The sequence below is a fragment of the Salvelinus sp. IW2-2015 genome, linkage group LG8 (genome assembly GCF_002910315.2).
Source record: "Salvelinus sp. IW2-2015 linkage group LG8, ASM291031v2, whole genome shotgun sequence".
NCBI classification, from domain to species: Eukaryota; Metazoa; Chordata; class Actinopteri; order Salmoniformes; family Salmonidae; genus Salvelinus; species Salvelinus sp. IW2-2015.
The window spans coordinates 27,682,434-27,697,433 of record NC_036848.1 but is presented as its reverse complement, the minus strand read 5'-3'; the positions used below and the strand labels follow the sequence as shown (position 1 = coordinate 27,697,433).

Here is a 15,000-nt window from a genome sequence, read left to right as displayed (position 1 = left end):
ATGAACTAATTTCCAAAATAGTGATGAATGGACAGTTTGCTGACCTTGTGCCAGCCTTTCAGGGGCCATTTTCTCCTCTTGAGGAGGTATCCTTCACAGATGCCTGGGATGGTCAGGTCCGGGGGGTTGTCACCTGACGTCACGTCCACCTGAAGGTCGTCCATCACCTCCCAATCTTTAATGTTCTGAGGGTGAGACAACACCATACCAGACACATCAACAACCATCTAGAGACAGTCCTGTTGTTTGTGAAATGTTAACATCCAGTTTGAAGTTTTGTTTGGATATTTGATATTTAAACAAGTGCAGGATGGGCCTAAAACTCCTAGAATTTAATTCATTCTGTCAGTGACTGTAAATGTGTTGATTGTTTATTGAATTTGTTGATGTTGTGTCATTGTGACTCTCTCTTGGTGGAAGAGACATRCTCACCCGGGAGTGACGGGAAGAGGCAGTGCTACTGCTCCGAGAGTGGGTGGGCTTGTTGCAGGTGGGAGGGGTCTTCTCCAGGCCACTCATCAGCGATTGGCTGCGGTTGAGCGTGGCCCCGTAAGGATTTTGAAATGATTCCATTTTTGAAATTATGTCAGGCTTCCCTCCCTTGTGTTATTGGTAGATTTTTCCAGTGAGACTGTCCTGCTACAAACTCCCTGTCATCTCAGGAGGGTATGGGTCTGAGAAAGAAAGTAAACACATGAAACGTGAGCAATAATCAAACAACCTTTACAGGGGGAAAAAACGATGACTTATGAGGACAACACAGACACTGTACGTGGAAGGTTTTGAAATAGTTGTTATTCAAGAGGATCTCAATGGCATCTCAACAGAGCTGCATTCTTGGCCGGAAAAGAAAAAGAACACTAAAATCCTATGCACCCTTACCCCAGAGGTGTCCAACACTCCCGAACACTGACACGAATCAGTCAAACAAACTAAACTTCGGAGAACTTGAGGGGACTCACTCTAATCTGGTTCCCAGAGAGATGCTTCACGTGAACGCATAGCCTAGGCTTACCTGGATCGTACTGGATCTAGCTTGTTCACCTCAGGAACGAAAAACAAATACTCTTTCACTAAAGACAAATCTAGGCAGTGCTATAATTCTGCAATAGTAGCCAGCCTCACCTCAACTTCTGGGGTAGACCAAATGGGTGTGGAAATGGACTTGTGTGTAGCTTTTGTTGAGTAAGTTGCACATTATGAATTGTTAACTGAACAATTGTTTGCTGCAATGATGTGAATAAGATGATTGATTCACAAATCTCTTGTCTGAGGTCGTTGCATGAAGATATGAGGCCTGTATTCATAACTTGTCAGCAGGTGTTATTTCTAAAATACTAAAACCACATCAAGGTCTTGGCAAATGGTTTCAATGGGGGCTTGTGACAGAACCTGAGATCCCTCTCAGCCTTGAACTACAGGTATTTGTGCCACTGAGCTATTTAAGATCAATGTCAGATTTCCCATCTAGTGTAATAACCATTTCCATTTCAATATACAGTAAAGGAAGAGCCATGATATCAGAGGCCATTGCCTGTAGGCTGGTAAGAGTTGTGCTCACTTCCTCCCAACAGGCTGGGAATCTGAGAACAGGATTAGTAACCTTCCTTCTAATTGGCTTATCCAAGTCCTTTTTTTAGCAACACCCCACCTGCACATGCAATAATGACATCACAAGGCAGAGAACACTGAAGCTGGTGGTGACAACAAAACAAAGTTTGAGGCCTATGTATGGGAGTGCTAGGACTATGCTAAAGTTACACATCTACAGCCATCAAAAACACAACAGATGATGTGTATTAGGCTGTGAGGCTGTGTGTCCATGTGCACCCATGCAGGCTTGGCTTGGATTGGTGTTACATGTGATGGTTGAGGACAGAGGTAGGGATGGGTGCCTCTCTGACCTCAGTCAGGAAAGCATGTGGCAGGAACAGGATAATGAGATTTGCTGCTAGCCAAGCTTCAAGCTTGCTTACTCAACATAGAAAAATACCCAATTACAGTGCATGCTCATGCTCTGTGTATTGCCTTGCAAGGCATTTTTAAGCGGGCAATTTATCCATTGGATTATGAATACTATGTGGAGATGTTGAATGCTAGGTGATGTTTATGGTTTACATTTGATCACACCAGCTATCTATACGTTCAAGGGACCACTTCCAACTAACTGAATCAATTTATTTTATTTTGACAGGGAGTCAATGAAGGATGAAGGATATGTCAGTCAAAACAGCCAAATAGGCCTACACGATCTAAACGTGAATCGATTCACAATTGCAAATATACACATGTCCTGACGTATTTCGCACCCATAGTAACCTTACTATAAGGTTATTAWAGTAAACAAAAAAAAWTACGAAAACTAATCATGAAAAAACGATTTAGTAAACTGAAATAAAATAATTAACAAACCCGTTTTAAAAACTAAAACTACACTGAAACTATTATCTTTGACTCCAAAACTAACTAAAATAAAGTTAAAATCATGAATTATGTTCGTATACTACATGGACACACCCGGCCTGCACAGCTGTGTAAGGGAAAACTGGAATATAACATTGCGGATAAAGTTTGGAATGACAATTTCATGTGTACGACATCTAAAGAGCTGCATCACTATACTGAGAGCTTTGCCGTCTCTAAAAGGACGATTCACTGTTGGGGTAAGTTTCTCAAAAACAAGTAAAATCTCATAAATGGTGTCTGGACCCTTCTATAACATGCCATTTACATCAAAAATAGAGATTTGGTTGTAAAAAAAACACAACTTCTCCTTTAGCCTTTTAATGCTTGTTGTTGTTACGGAAATGTACCCACTAATACGATTTACTTTGTGCATCTACGTCATCTCGCTGAGTCTACCTTTATAACTAACCAAACCTATGACCTGACCCATCACCTTATGCATTACTGCCCCACAGTGGCAAGAAGTTAAATCCCTAAAAATACAAAAACGATAGGCCCATAACGGTGTGGCTGCGGTTCCGGATTTTCAGGAACCCGACTTGCTGTTGCTAAAAATACGGATATTTCTACGCAAGCGGGAACCATTAGTCTACCTCCTTTCAGCTGCTGCTCAGTGCTGTCACTCTGTGAGTTCACAGATAGAACAAGGAGCCAGCTGTTTCACCGTATGTATACATCTGTATGGAGTGAGGTGGCACTGGGCCGACATGCTGATGATTTTCTCACCAAAGAAAAGTCAGATCTCAATAAAGTTTTCTATTCCCAAAACTATTATATGTTGCAAACAGAGCACACTAAGTTTTGTAGACAAAATGTTGTTTTACAAGGAGTGCAAGGGTGAATTTAGTTATTGTATACGTGCACTTCACAGAGAAGGCGTTCCCTAACAGAAATATGCAAATACATGCTAGAACACGCCAATAGGATCTCGCTAGCTCATGCTTGGCTCTGCCCACCTCCTCGCTTATTCTGCTCACTATGCTTAATTTACTCCCATTGAAAACGACACAGATGAACTATCTTGGGTTGGTTATAAATATCTTTGGTGACTCCGCTGCCGCTTGAACACAAATCAGTTCGAACAAACTTCCCACTGGGCACAAACTGGTGGAATCAACGTTGTTTCAACGTCATTTGCCAACGTATTGTGGCGTGGAATCTACATGGAAATACATTGTACCTTCAAAGGGGAATTAAGAACTATTCTACCGCGCTGATATACGGTGTGCGTTATTTAAGCAATAAGGCCCGAGGGTTGCTTAAATGGCCAATATACGGCCAATATATGGCCAATATACCCCCTTATTGCTTAATTCTAAACTGCTTCAGGCCTGAATGCTGATTTGCTGACCGTGGTATACAGTACATTCAGAAAGTACTCAGACCCCTTCACTTTTTCCACATTTTGTTACATTACAGCCTTATTCTAAAATCGATAAAATAAAAAATAAGCCTCAATCTATACACGATACCCCATAATGACAATGCGAAAACAGTTTTTTTTACATTTTTGCAAATGTATAAAAATAAAAAACGGAATTACATTATTTACATAAGTATTCAGACTGTTTGCTATGAGACTCTTCCTAGAGCTGGCCGCCTGGCCGAACTGAGCAATCGGGAGAGAATTGCCTTGGTCAGAGAGGTGACAAAGAACCCAATGGTCACTCTGACAGAGCTCCAGAGTTCCTAAGTGGAGATATGAGAACCTTACAGGATAACCATATCTGCATTTTTATATATATAAATTTTAGAACAAGTCTGTAACATAACAAAATGTGGGAAAAGTCAATGGGTCTGAATACTTTCCGAATGCACTGTATATATTTTTTATTTATATATTTTTTTATTCCGATTTTTCAGGGGGTGCTGCAGCTACTTCCTGCGGCTGTTCCCAGACAGGCAGTTAATAGCGATTTAATGTTCTTTTTTCATTATCATTGCAAACATTGGCTAAACAGGAGGCAAACTGCTGGCTATATGGCGGCATAACTATAAAGATTACATAATCACACAAAACGCTTATTGTTTTGCCCCATTGCAATGTATAGACTGCGTCTTGCTTGTGCCAGCTATGGCAATATCCCTTACAACAGCCTTCATATATGTTTGGGGAACATTGTTAAAAAATATGAGGCAAATATAGGCTACATCATCATATCAATCAAATTGGTTGAGTGTTCAGAAGAGGGTGAGTAGAGAAACGTGAATTTGTGTGTAAAATAATAAATGCGCAGAACGTGACTCGAATCCTTCGATTTGAGAAATACGTTTCCAGAAGGGCGGGACGGGGGCGAAAACTCTGTGTTCAGAGCCCCAGGCAACACATAAATGGCTCCTAGCCTCCATCGCATAGGCTACTTTCTGTCCCTACTAAAACTAAAACTGACATTTAATAATATAAAAAAGAAAATGAAATGTTTTTATAAAACTTTGAGTAAATAAAAACTAGTAAAGTGAATCGAAAAACTAACTGAAACTTACCTGAATTTAAAATAAAAGTCTTAAAACGAATAGAAATAAAAACAAATATAAAAACACCAAACGAGGCCTCCCGAGTGGCACAGTGGTCTAAGGCACTGCATCGCAGTGCTAGCTGTGCCACTAAAGATTCTGGGTTAGAGTCCAGGCTCTGTCGCAGCCGGCCGCGACCGGGAGACCCATGGGTCAGCGCACAATTGGCCCAGCGTCGTCTGGGTTAGGGGAGGGTTTGGCCGGCAGGGATGACCTTCTCCCATCGCGCACTAGCGACTCCTRTGGCGGGCAGGGCGCAGTGCACGCTGACACGGTTGCCAGGTATACAGTGTTTCCTCCGACACATTGGTGCCGGCTGGCTTACGGGTTAAGTGGGCATTGTGTCAAGAAGCAGTGCGGCTTGGTTGGGTTGTGTTTCGGAGGACGCGCGGCGCTCGACCTTCGCCTCTCCCAAGTCCGTACGGGAGTTGCAAAGATGAGACAAGACTGTAACTACCAATTGRATACGACGAAAATTGGGGAGAAAAAGGGGTCAAATAAAAAAATATAACACAAAACTATAATAACCTTGATACACACTATGAAAGTCGAACATTCCGACTGAAGCACGTTTGCTCACAATCAGTTGGAAGTGCTTGTGTCTAAATGCAAATTAAAAGTCCTGCATATCACCTGTTCTGTGAGGTGTGACCGCTTATAGCTCTATGGGTGTTGTGAGGGACAGCTCTGGTGGGCTAGTCGTTGGAGCGTATAGGAGAAGATGGCGGAAACTGTTTKTTTTTTTTACTCCTAGTGAGTCGAGTGAAGATAATAGCACAGAGAGTGAGAATGAGTGGGTTACAGTGGCAAAGAAGAAGGGAAACAAGAGAAGTCAAGTTGTGATGGAAACTAGGAAACCCCTAGACTCATGTTTTATCCAAGTGAGTGTGTTGGATCAATGCTACCTGGGAAATCCATTTAATGTCTCGAGGAAAATCGGGTATGTGTTGGAGGAAAGTGTGGAGTTGGTGAGAGTCACAAGTGTGTCTGCGGAGCACCCTCAAAAAGATATCMGAGTGGAAATGTTTCCTGTATGGATCTACGAAGCAGGGCGCATATCAAGGAGGCAGAAGCTGTAACTGAAGACATAGATGGAGTGGTTGGTGCATGTCGACTGACCCGTATGGTGGATGGAGAAAATAAATTAACTTCATCCATACTACTGTTCTTTGATGAAGAGTCTCCCCCTATTCATATAAAGTTAGGATTCATGAAATACCATGTAWGAGCTTTTGTGCACAAGCCCCTTCAGTGTCATTAGCGCAAAATATTTGGCCATGTGTCAAGTGTGTGCAGAAGGGAAGAGTATCATATGCCAGATGAAGTGAAATGCTGCAACTGTGGAGGCGAACATAGACCCAAATTCCTGGAGGGTGAAGGAGACCGAGGTGGCAAGAGCAAGGTGTGTTCATTGTGTCTCCTATCTGGAGGAGGTGAGAAGAATGGAAGGAACGAGTGGTGGGAAAGAAACAATGATAGTAGAGCCACCACGAAGAGTGAAGGTTTCTCATCAATCGAGGGATAGTGAAATGCTACATGTTAAAAAGGTGGATTTTTTATTATTTTATTTCAATGGTCATAAACTGTACAGCACAAGCGGAGAAGAGTCAGAGAAAATTAGAATCATTGTGAATGCAGCTGAACGTTTCTTGGGTCTTTGTGATTTCACAGCTGAGGCCTTGCAAGAAATCCAGTCGGTGAATGTTTTGCCCTCACAGGCACCTTATTTTTATTTTAAAAAATTAAATGGGGGGGATGGAATGTGATTGAATAAGTGAGATGGGTTTTGTTTGTTGACGTGTCTATTTTATATTTTGGATGATGCCATTTATCTCCCTTTCCCTCAATGGATTTTTAATTATACCCTGTCCAGCTGGTGGCAGTAATACACCATTAATTTTGGATGCCAACAGCACTGACAACTGGTAAAGAAAGAGAAATATTCTGGCTTGTAAGAAACATTTACACGATTTTGCACTCCAGTGTTTCAGGCTGTATGTAACCAATTAATTGTGTTTTACAGCCCGATTAATCAGACAGGTTGATGATTTGTCTCGTCCATGGAAATACGGTTGTGTGGGAATCGTGTCAAAAAGGTGTATAGTAATTTGACCTTTTATATTATAATTTCTCAGTGTAACGTTCCAAAGGTTTACTAAACCGTATCGCAAACCCTTGGGACTTTTGTACACATTGGCAGAAACTGTATTTGCTCTGGCGTTGCTCCCAATTGTACTGGGTTGCAAAAAAAAACAGTCTGCGGGAAGCCAGAAGTTAAATAAAATTCCATTTCAACTTACTGTGCCTGATGGGCAGAACGATTACTTAAAACGGTGGGAATTTGAGACAAAATATCTCAAGGAAATTATTATTAAACAGATTTTCCAAACGCGAGTCTGTTGTAGACCCACTTTCTCTGTTTACCTCATGTCAACAAAAAAAGTCCCCTACAAGGCCGTCAAATGAAAGGCACTCATTCAATATAATTTTTGGGGGACTAAAATAAAACTGGTCAGTTTGTCATTTTCATGCGGTTGTAGAAATGACATGTTCAGCTACTTAAGACATTGGTCGCGTTCCCGTGCTCAGATGTTGCATGCATCAACCAATGGTTGCATGCCACATCATTGACTATGTCATTGACTGACAGATTGCTATAGCATATGATGTGGTTAGCTGATATGTAAAATACCTATCCAAGCGTTGTAAGATCTTGCATGTGCCAGCAACGCCTGGGCAGAGGAACGCGCCCATATACAGTGCATTCAGAACGTATTCAGACCCCTTCCCTTTTTCCACATTTTGTTACGTTACAGCCTTATTCTACAATGGATTAAATAATTTTTGATGAGACAAATCCTCACAATAACCCCTAATGACAAAGCAAAAACAGTTTTTTAGGAATTTTTGCACATTTATATATATACAATTTTTTTAACCTTATTTACATATTCAGATCCTTTGCTATGAGACTCGAAATTGAGCTCAGGTGCATCGTGTTTCCATTGATCACCCTTGTGATGTTTCTACAACTTGATTGGAGTCAACCTGTGGTAAATTAAATTGATTGGACATGATTTGGAAAGGCATACACCTGTCTATATAAGGTCCCACAGTTGACAGTACATATCAGAGCCAAAACCTAGCCATGAGGGAACTGTCCGTAAGAGCTCTGAGACAGGATTGTGTCGAGGCAAAGATCTGGGGAAGGGTACCAAAACTTTTCTGCAGCATTGAAGGTCCCCAAAGAACACAGTGGCCTCCATCATTCTTAAATGGAAGAAGTTTGGAACCACCGAGACTCTTCCTAGAGCTGGCCGACCGGCCAAACTGAGCAATCGGGGGAGTAGGGCCTTGATCAGGGAGGTGACCAAGAACCCGATGGTCACTCTGACAGAGCTCTAGAGTTTCTTCCAGAAGGACAACCACCTCTGCAGCACTCCATCAATCAGATCTTTATGGTAGAGTGGCCAGACGGAAGCCACTCCTCAGTAAAAGACACATGACAGCCCACTTGAGGTTTGCCAAAAGGCACCTAAAGGACTCTAAGACCATGAGAAACAAGATTCTCTAGTCTGATGAAGCCAAGATTGAACTTTTTGGCCTGAATGCCAAGCGTCACATCTAGAGGAAATCTGGCACCATCCCTACGGTGAAGAATGGTGGTCATAGCATCATGGTATGGGGATGTTTGTTAGTGGCAGGGACTGGGAGACTAGTCTGGATCGAGGGAAAGATTAACAGGGCCAAATATAGAGAGATCCTTGATGAAACCCTGCTCCAGAGAGCTCAGGACCTCAGACTGGGGTGACGGTTCACCTTCCAACAGGACAATGACCGTAAGCACACAGCCAGACAACGCAGGGGTGGCATCGGTACAAGTCTCTGAATGTCATTGAGTGGCCCAGCCAGAGCCCGAACTTGAACCCGATCCAACATCTCTGGAGTTGTTGGATCGGCCCCGTCGATGATAATGGGGGCGTGCTCAGTCCACCTTTTCCTGTAGTCCACAATCATCTCTGTAACAAGGACTAAGGAGATGATTGTGTACTACAGGAAAAGGAGGACTGAGCACGCCCCCATTCTCATCGACGGGGCTGTAGTGGAGCAGGTTGAGAGCTTCAAGTTCCTTGGTGTCCACATCAACAACAAACTAGAATGGTCCAAACACACCAAGACAGTCGTGAAGAGGGCACGACAAAGCCTAATCCCCCTCAGGAAACTAAAAAGACTTGGCATGGKTCCTGAGATCCTGAAAAGGTTCTACAGCTGCAACATCGAGAGCATCCTGACTGGTTGCATCACTGCCTGGTATGGCAATTGCTCGGCCTCTGACCGCAAGGCACTACAGAGGGTAGTGCGCTACAGAGGGCAGGGGCTAAGCTGCCTGCCATCCAGGACCTCTACACCAGGCGATGTCAGAGGAAGGCCCTAGAAATTGTCAAAGACCCCAGCCACCCCAGTCATAGACTGTTCTCTCTACTACCACATGGCAAGCGGTACCGGAGTGCCAAGTCTAGGACAAAAAGGCTTCTGAACAGTTTTTACCCCCAAGCCATAAGACTCCTGAACAGGTAATCAAATGGCTACCCGGACTATTTGCATTGTGTGCCCCCCCCAACTCTTTTTACGCTGCTGCTACTCTCTGTGTATCATATATGCATAGTCACTTTAACTATACATTCATGTACATACTACCTCAATTGAGCCGACCAACCAGTGCTCCCGCACATTGGCTAACCGGGCTATCTGCATTGTGTCCCGCCACCCGCCACCCCCTCTTTTACGCTACTGCTACTCTCTGTTCATATATGCATAGTCACTTTAACCATATCTACATGTACATACTACCTCAATTAGCCTGACTAACCACTTTTTTATTTTTTTACCTACCTATTGTTCACCTAACACCTTTTTGCACTATTGGTTAGAGCCTGTAAGTAAGCATTTCCCTGTAAGGTCTACACCTGTTGTATTCGACGCACGTGACAAATACACTTTGATTTGATTTGAAATAGCAGTGCAGCGACACTTCCCATCCAACCTGACAGAGTTTGAGAGGACCTGCAGAGAAGAATGAGAGAAACTCCCCAAATACAGGTGTCCCAAGCTTGTAGCATCATACCCAAGGAGACTTGATGCTGTAATCGCTGCCAAATGTGTTTCAACAAAGTACTGAGTAAAGGGTCTGAATACTTATGTAAATGTGATATTTCCTCGGGGAGGGTTAAATAAATTTGCTAAAATTGAAAAAAAAWAAGTTTTTTGCTCGGATTATGGGGTATTGTGTGTAGATTGATGAGGGGRAAAAACAATTTAGTCCATTTCAGAATAAGGCTGTAACGTAACAAAATGTGGAAAAAGTAAAGGGGTCTGAATACCTTCCTAACGCACTGTATAGGTTCGAACCTTGGTTTTGCCTTTTGAATTAGAAAACATTTAATTAAACAAATGTTTTACTTCTTCCAATGACTTGCCAAACCTCGGTCTGTTCTGTCGAGTCTGCTTTGCGACGCGTTCCTGGAAGTATCGCGATGTTGTGCCTTTGGGATTGAAAACTCTGATGCCACTGTCTGACAATTGCGTGAGTGTACCACAGACAGGATGAAGGGGGTGATCAAACAAGTGAGTAAATTTCCTATGTGGTTAAATAATACAAACTACTTGTTATTCTCAAGAAAGCACTATGCAAAAAGGCATAACCTTGGGCCTCATCACAAGGGTTAAATAGGGGCAAGGAGGCTCTTATCTAAAGCCCATTATGAATTATTGTCCCACACAACTTGACTCATGGTCTGAACTGAACAAAGCCATTTTAAGCATGGCACAAGTTTAAAATGTGTGATTTTTTTGTTGTTCAACCATCATCTATTGATTAAACATCTCATTCATAGCCATAAGATCCTAGTCTGATTAATGATGTGCTTAATGAAGTGTTAAAACAAATGTATTCTATAATAGCCAAATCTATAATTATCTGATATTATTGCAATATTTACGTCCAATCGCAACATTTTGAAATGGGTCAACCCAATAAATACTGTAGCTTGTTTTGGTTATGTGGTTGTTTGTTTAGTTGGCTAAAGTGGACACGTTGAAATTGGAATTCATATACAATTCTTGGAATTTCCCTTTCCTGAAAAGTCCTTTCGTCAAACTACACATTCCATAAATGCAAATATCAGTCTGTGTGCTTACCTGAAGTTCATGTGTGACCACTCTCATCACGGTAATAATTTTTTCTTCAAATGTCCAACAAACTTTGTGATTTCCCATTTGTTTGTCAAATCACAGAGCCTCACCATATCGTTGAACAATGGCTTTCTCAACAAATATGCGGGAAAAACAAGAAATGGCTTCAAAAAGTGTTGTAGAAACTGCCAATGACGGCTTCCCTGTCCTCACGCAATGAGCAAAATGCGCATCCCCCAAATCCATGGAGAGCTGTGCCACTGCGCATTGTGGCCAGGGCATTATCCGCATTAGCCTAAGGAATTAGATGTGCTTATGGGGTGTTGCTAGACATGTAGACCTGACAATTTACGGTGCACCTAGGCTTGTCTGACCCTATATCTCCATTGGATAACTGCATGTTTACAAGAAATGTAAATCAAGTCTCTTCAATGTTGTTCTGCAGCACAGAATACACAYGATCCAATGTTTTGACATGATGTAAAAAGCTATTTTCTATAGTTAAATAAGAAATTCAAGAGGGCTATTTGAACAGGATACTTCATGTGATATAGCACACACACATTCAATTAATACGCAACCCTGTGGGTTAGTAGGGCTTGCCCTGTGACAGACTGCTATTGAATTGAGATGAATATGTTAGGTTCTCTCCCACAAACCCAGAATAGCAGCGGTAATCGGTAATAGACTGACCCAGATGAACATTCTGTAATCCTCAGATTAGCATTTGTCAGGATCTCCGAGACCACTTGTGTTTATTTTGGCTAGCCTGATTCTCATTACTATTGCAACATGCATGACTCTTGGTAATGACTTTTGCAAATGTCTACTCAGATTTTGATATATTAAAAAAGGATCACCCCAGACGATGACCTCTTAACCTCTTTAACCAAGTAGGTTGGTGCGTTTACTTTTTTGCTGGGGCAGCAATGAGAGGTGGGCGGGGTGGCGCTGCAGCATGGAGGCTGTCTGAGGGGTCATCGTGGTCAGGCCTCTCACCAGCTCTCCCTGGACCAGGGTCACTGACAACAGCTTGGCATAGTTCAACACCCCCTGCTAATTCAGCAATGTCTTCCATATACGGGCCCCTAATACAGTGGGAGGAAAAGTAAGACATTACACAATTGCTTGTATTATAGTATCTTCACGGAAGTCATGTAATACAGTTTTGCTATACTGGTAGTAGAACCATCAGATTGTACTTACCCAATAATACCACCTGGGGGCTGGTCCTCAAACTCAGAAACATCTGCTTCACCTTTGGCTCTTTACTAACAAATATAACAGTCTGGCCATTGAATAGAGGCCCCATGTTAATGTAAGGGCTGTCTGGCAGGTAGGACCTCATCACCTGTGGTTAAACAATGTCAAAAACGTCATATTAATGTCACGCGGGACTAGGTGGGTGCAGGAATCAGGCGCAGAGAGAGTTCCACTGGGGGTATGGTGCTCTTTAATAAGGCACACACAAAATATAAGCCCAACAAATACAGGGCGCGGACATATAACGTGACAACCCAAAACAAAAACCACAGGGTGTCAAGAGAAGAAGAAAATACACTCAGCCTACAATGCACACACGTAACAAAATAAAGACAATCCCGCACAAAACAGGGCGGGTCTACCTACTAAATATAGGGAAGCTCATTAACCGAAAACAACAGAAACACAGGTGAAACTAATAAGACAAAAACAAACAGACAAACGAAAAAGGGATCGGTGGTGGCTAGTAGGACGGTGACGACGACCGCCGAGCACCGCCCGAACAGGCAGGGGAGCCAACTTCGGCGGAAGTCGTGACAGTACCCCCTCTGTGACGCGGGCTCCGCAGTGCGCCACCACTGGCTTCGAGGACGACCCGGAGGGAGAGGCGCCGGGCGATCCGGGTGGAGCGGTGGAAGTCTCTCAGTAGAGAAGGATCCAAAATGTCCCCACCGGAACCCAGCATCTCTCCTCCGGACCGTACCCCTCCCAGTCCACGAGGTACTGTAGGCCCCTCACCCGGCGTCTCGAGTCAGAATGCCACGTAATGTGTACGCCGGGGACCCCTCGATATCCAGAGGGGGTGGAGGGACCTCAGGCACCTCACCTTCTTGAAGGGACCAGCCACCACCGGCCTGAGGAGAGACATGAAACGAGGGTTAATACGGTAATACCTAGGAAGTTGTAACCTGTAACACACCTCGTTTATTCTCCTCAGGACTTTAAACGGCCCCACACTGCGGCCCCAGCTTCCGACAGGGCAGGCGGAGGAGCAGGTTTCGGGTCGAGAGCCAGACCCTGTCCCCCGGTGTGAACACGGGGGCCTCACTGCGGTGCTGGTCAGCGCTCCTCTTCTGCCGTTGTCCGCTAACCTTAGCGATTCCTGGACGGCTTTCCAGGTGTCCTTGGAGCGCTGTACCCATTCCTCTACCGCAGGAGCCTCAGTCTGGCTCTGATGCCATGGGGCCAGGACCGGCTGGTAACCTAACACACACTCAAAAGGGGACATGTTCGTTGAGGAGTGGCGGAGGGAGTTCTGAGCGAGCTCAGCCCAAGGAACATACCTCGCCCACTCACCAGGCCGGTCCCGGCAATATGACCGCAGAAACCTGCCCATATCCTGGTTTACGCGCTCCCTGCCCATTATCTCTCGGGGTGAAAACCCGAGGTCAAGCTGACCGAGACCCCCAGTCTCTCAATAAACGCCTCCAAACTCTGGACGTGAATTGGGGCCCCGATCAGAAACGATGTCCTCAGGACCCCATAGTGCCGGAAGACATGGGTAACAAGGCTTCCGCAGTCTGCAGGGCCGTAGGGAGACCGGGCAACGGGATGAGACGGCAGGACTTAGAAAAACGATCCACAACGACCAGGATCGTAGTACTTCCCTGGGACGGGGGAAGATCGGTAAGAAAGTCCACCGATAAGTGTGTCCACAGCCGTTGTGGAACGGGGAGGGGCTGTACTTCCTTCTAGGCAAGTGCGAGGAGCCTTGCTCTGAGTGCACACCGAGCAGGAGGAGACATAAAATCTAACGTCCTTAGCCAACGTGGGCCAGTATCTCCTCTAAGACTCCGCACTGTCCTCTCGTGCCAGGATGACCCGAGGAGGGGAGAGTATGAGCCCAACGGATTAGCTTATCCCGGACCCCCCCCCCCCGGCACGTACTGAGCCCCCGCTGGACAGTTAGGGGGGCCGGCTCTAACAGTGAGGTTCTCTCTATCTCCGCGTCCACCTCCCATATCACCGGTGCCACGAGACATGAAGGTGGAATGATGGGAGTTGGCTCAACGGACCGCTCCTCGGTATCATAGAGGCGGGACAGCGCGTCGGCTTTGGTGTTTTGGGAGCCTGGCCGGTACGAGATGGTGAACTGAAACCGGGTGAAAAACATGGCCCATCTAGCCTGACGCGGATTTAGTCTCCTCGCTGCCCGGATGTACTCGAGATTACGATGGTCAGTCCAGATGAGAAAAGGGTGTTTTGCCCCCTCAAGCCAATGTCTCCACACCTTCAGAGCCTTGACTACAGCTAACAACTCACGGTCCCACGTATAGTTTCGCTCCGCCGGACCGAGCTTCCTCGAAAAGAAGGGACAAGGGCGGAGCTTGGGTGGTACGCCCGAGCGCTGGGACAGCACGGCCCCGACCCCCGCTCGGACGCGTCCACCTCCACTATGACTGCTAAAGAGGGGTCCGGGTGCGCCAACACGGGCGCATTGGTGAACAGCTCCTTCAGACGACTGAAAGCTCTGTCCCCTCTGCTGACCAACGCAAGCGCACCGGTCTTCCCTTCAGCAGTGAGGTAATGGGAGCAGCCACCTGACCAAAACCCCGGATAAACTCC

The 15,000-nt window shown here is 44.8% G+C and overlaps 2 pseudogenes; both read right to left on the bottom strand.

The window, feature by feature from the left end:
• The window catches only part of LOC111967670 (oxysterol-binding protein-related protein 7-like), a 25,311-nt pseudogene extending 13,932 nt beyond the window's left edge, over nt 1-11,379 (bottom strand).
• Nucleotides 11,380-12,057: 678 nt separating this feature from the next.
• The window catches only part of LOC111968215 (large ribosomal subunit protein uL10m-like), a 7,177-nt pseudogene continuing 4,234 nt past the window's right edge, over nt 12,058-15,000 (bottom strand).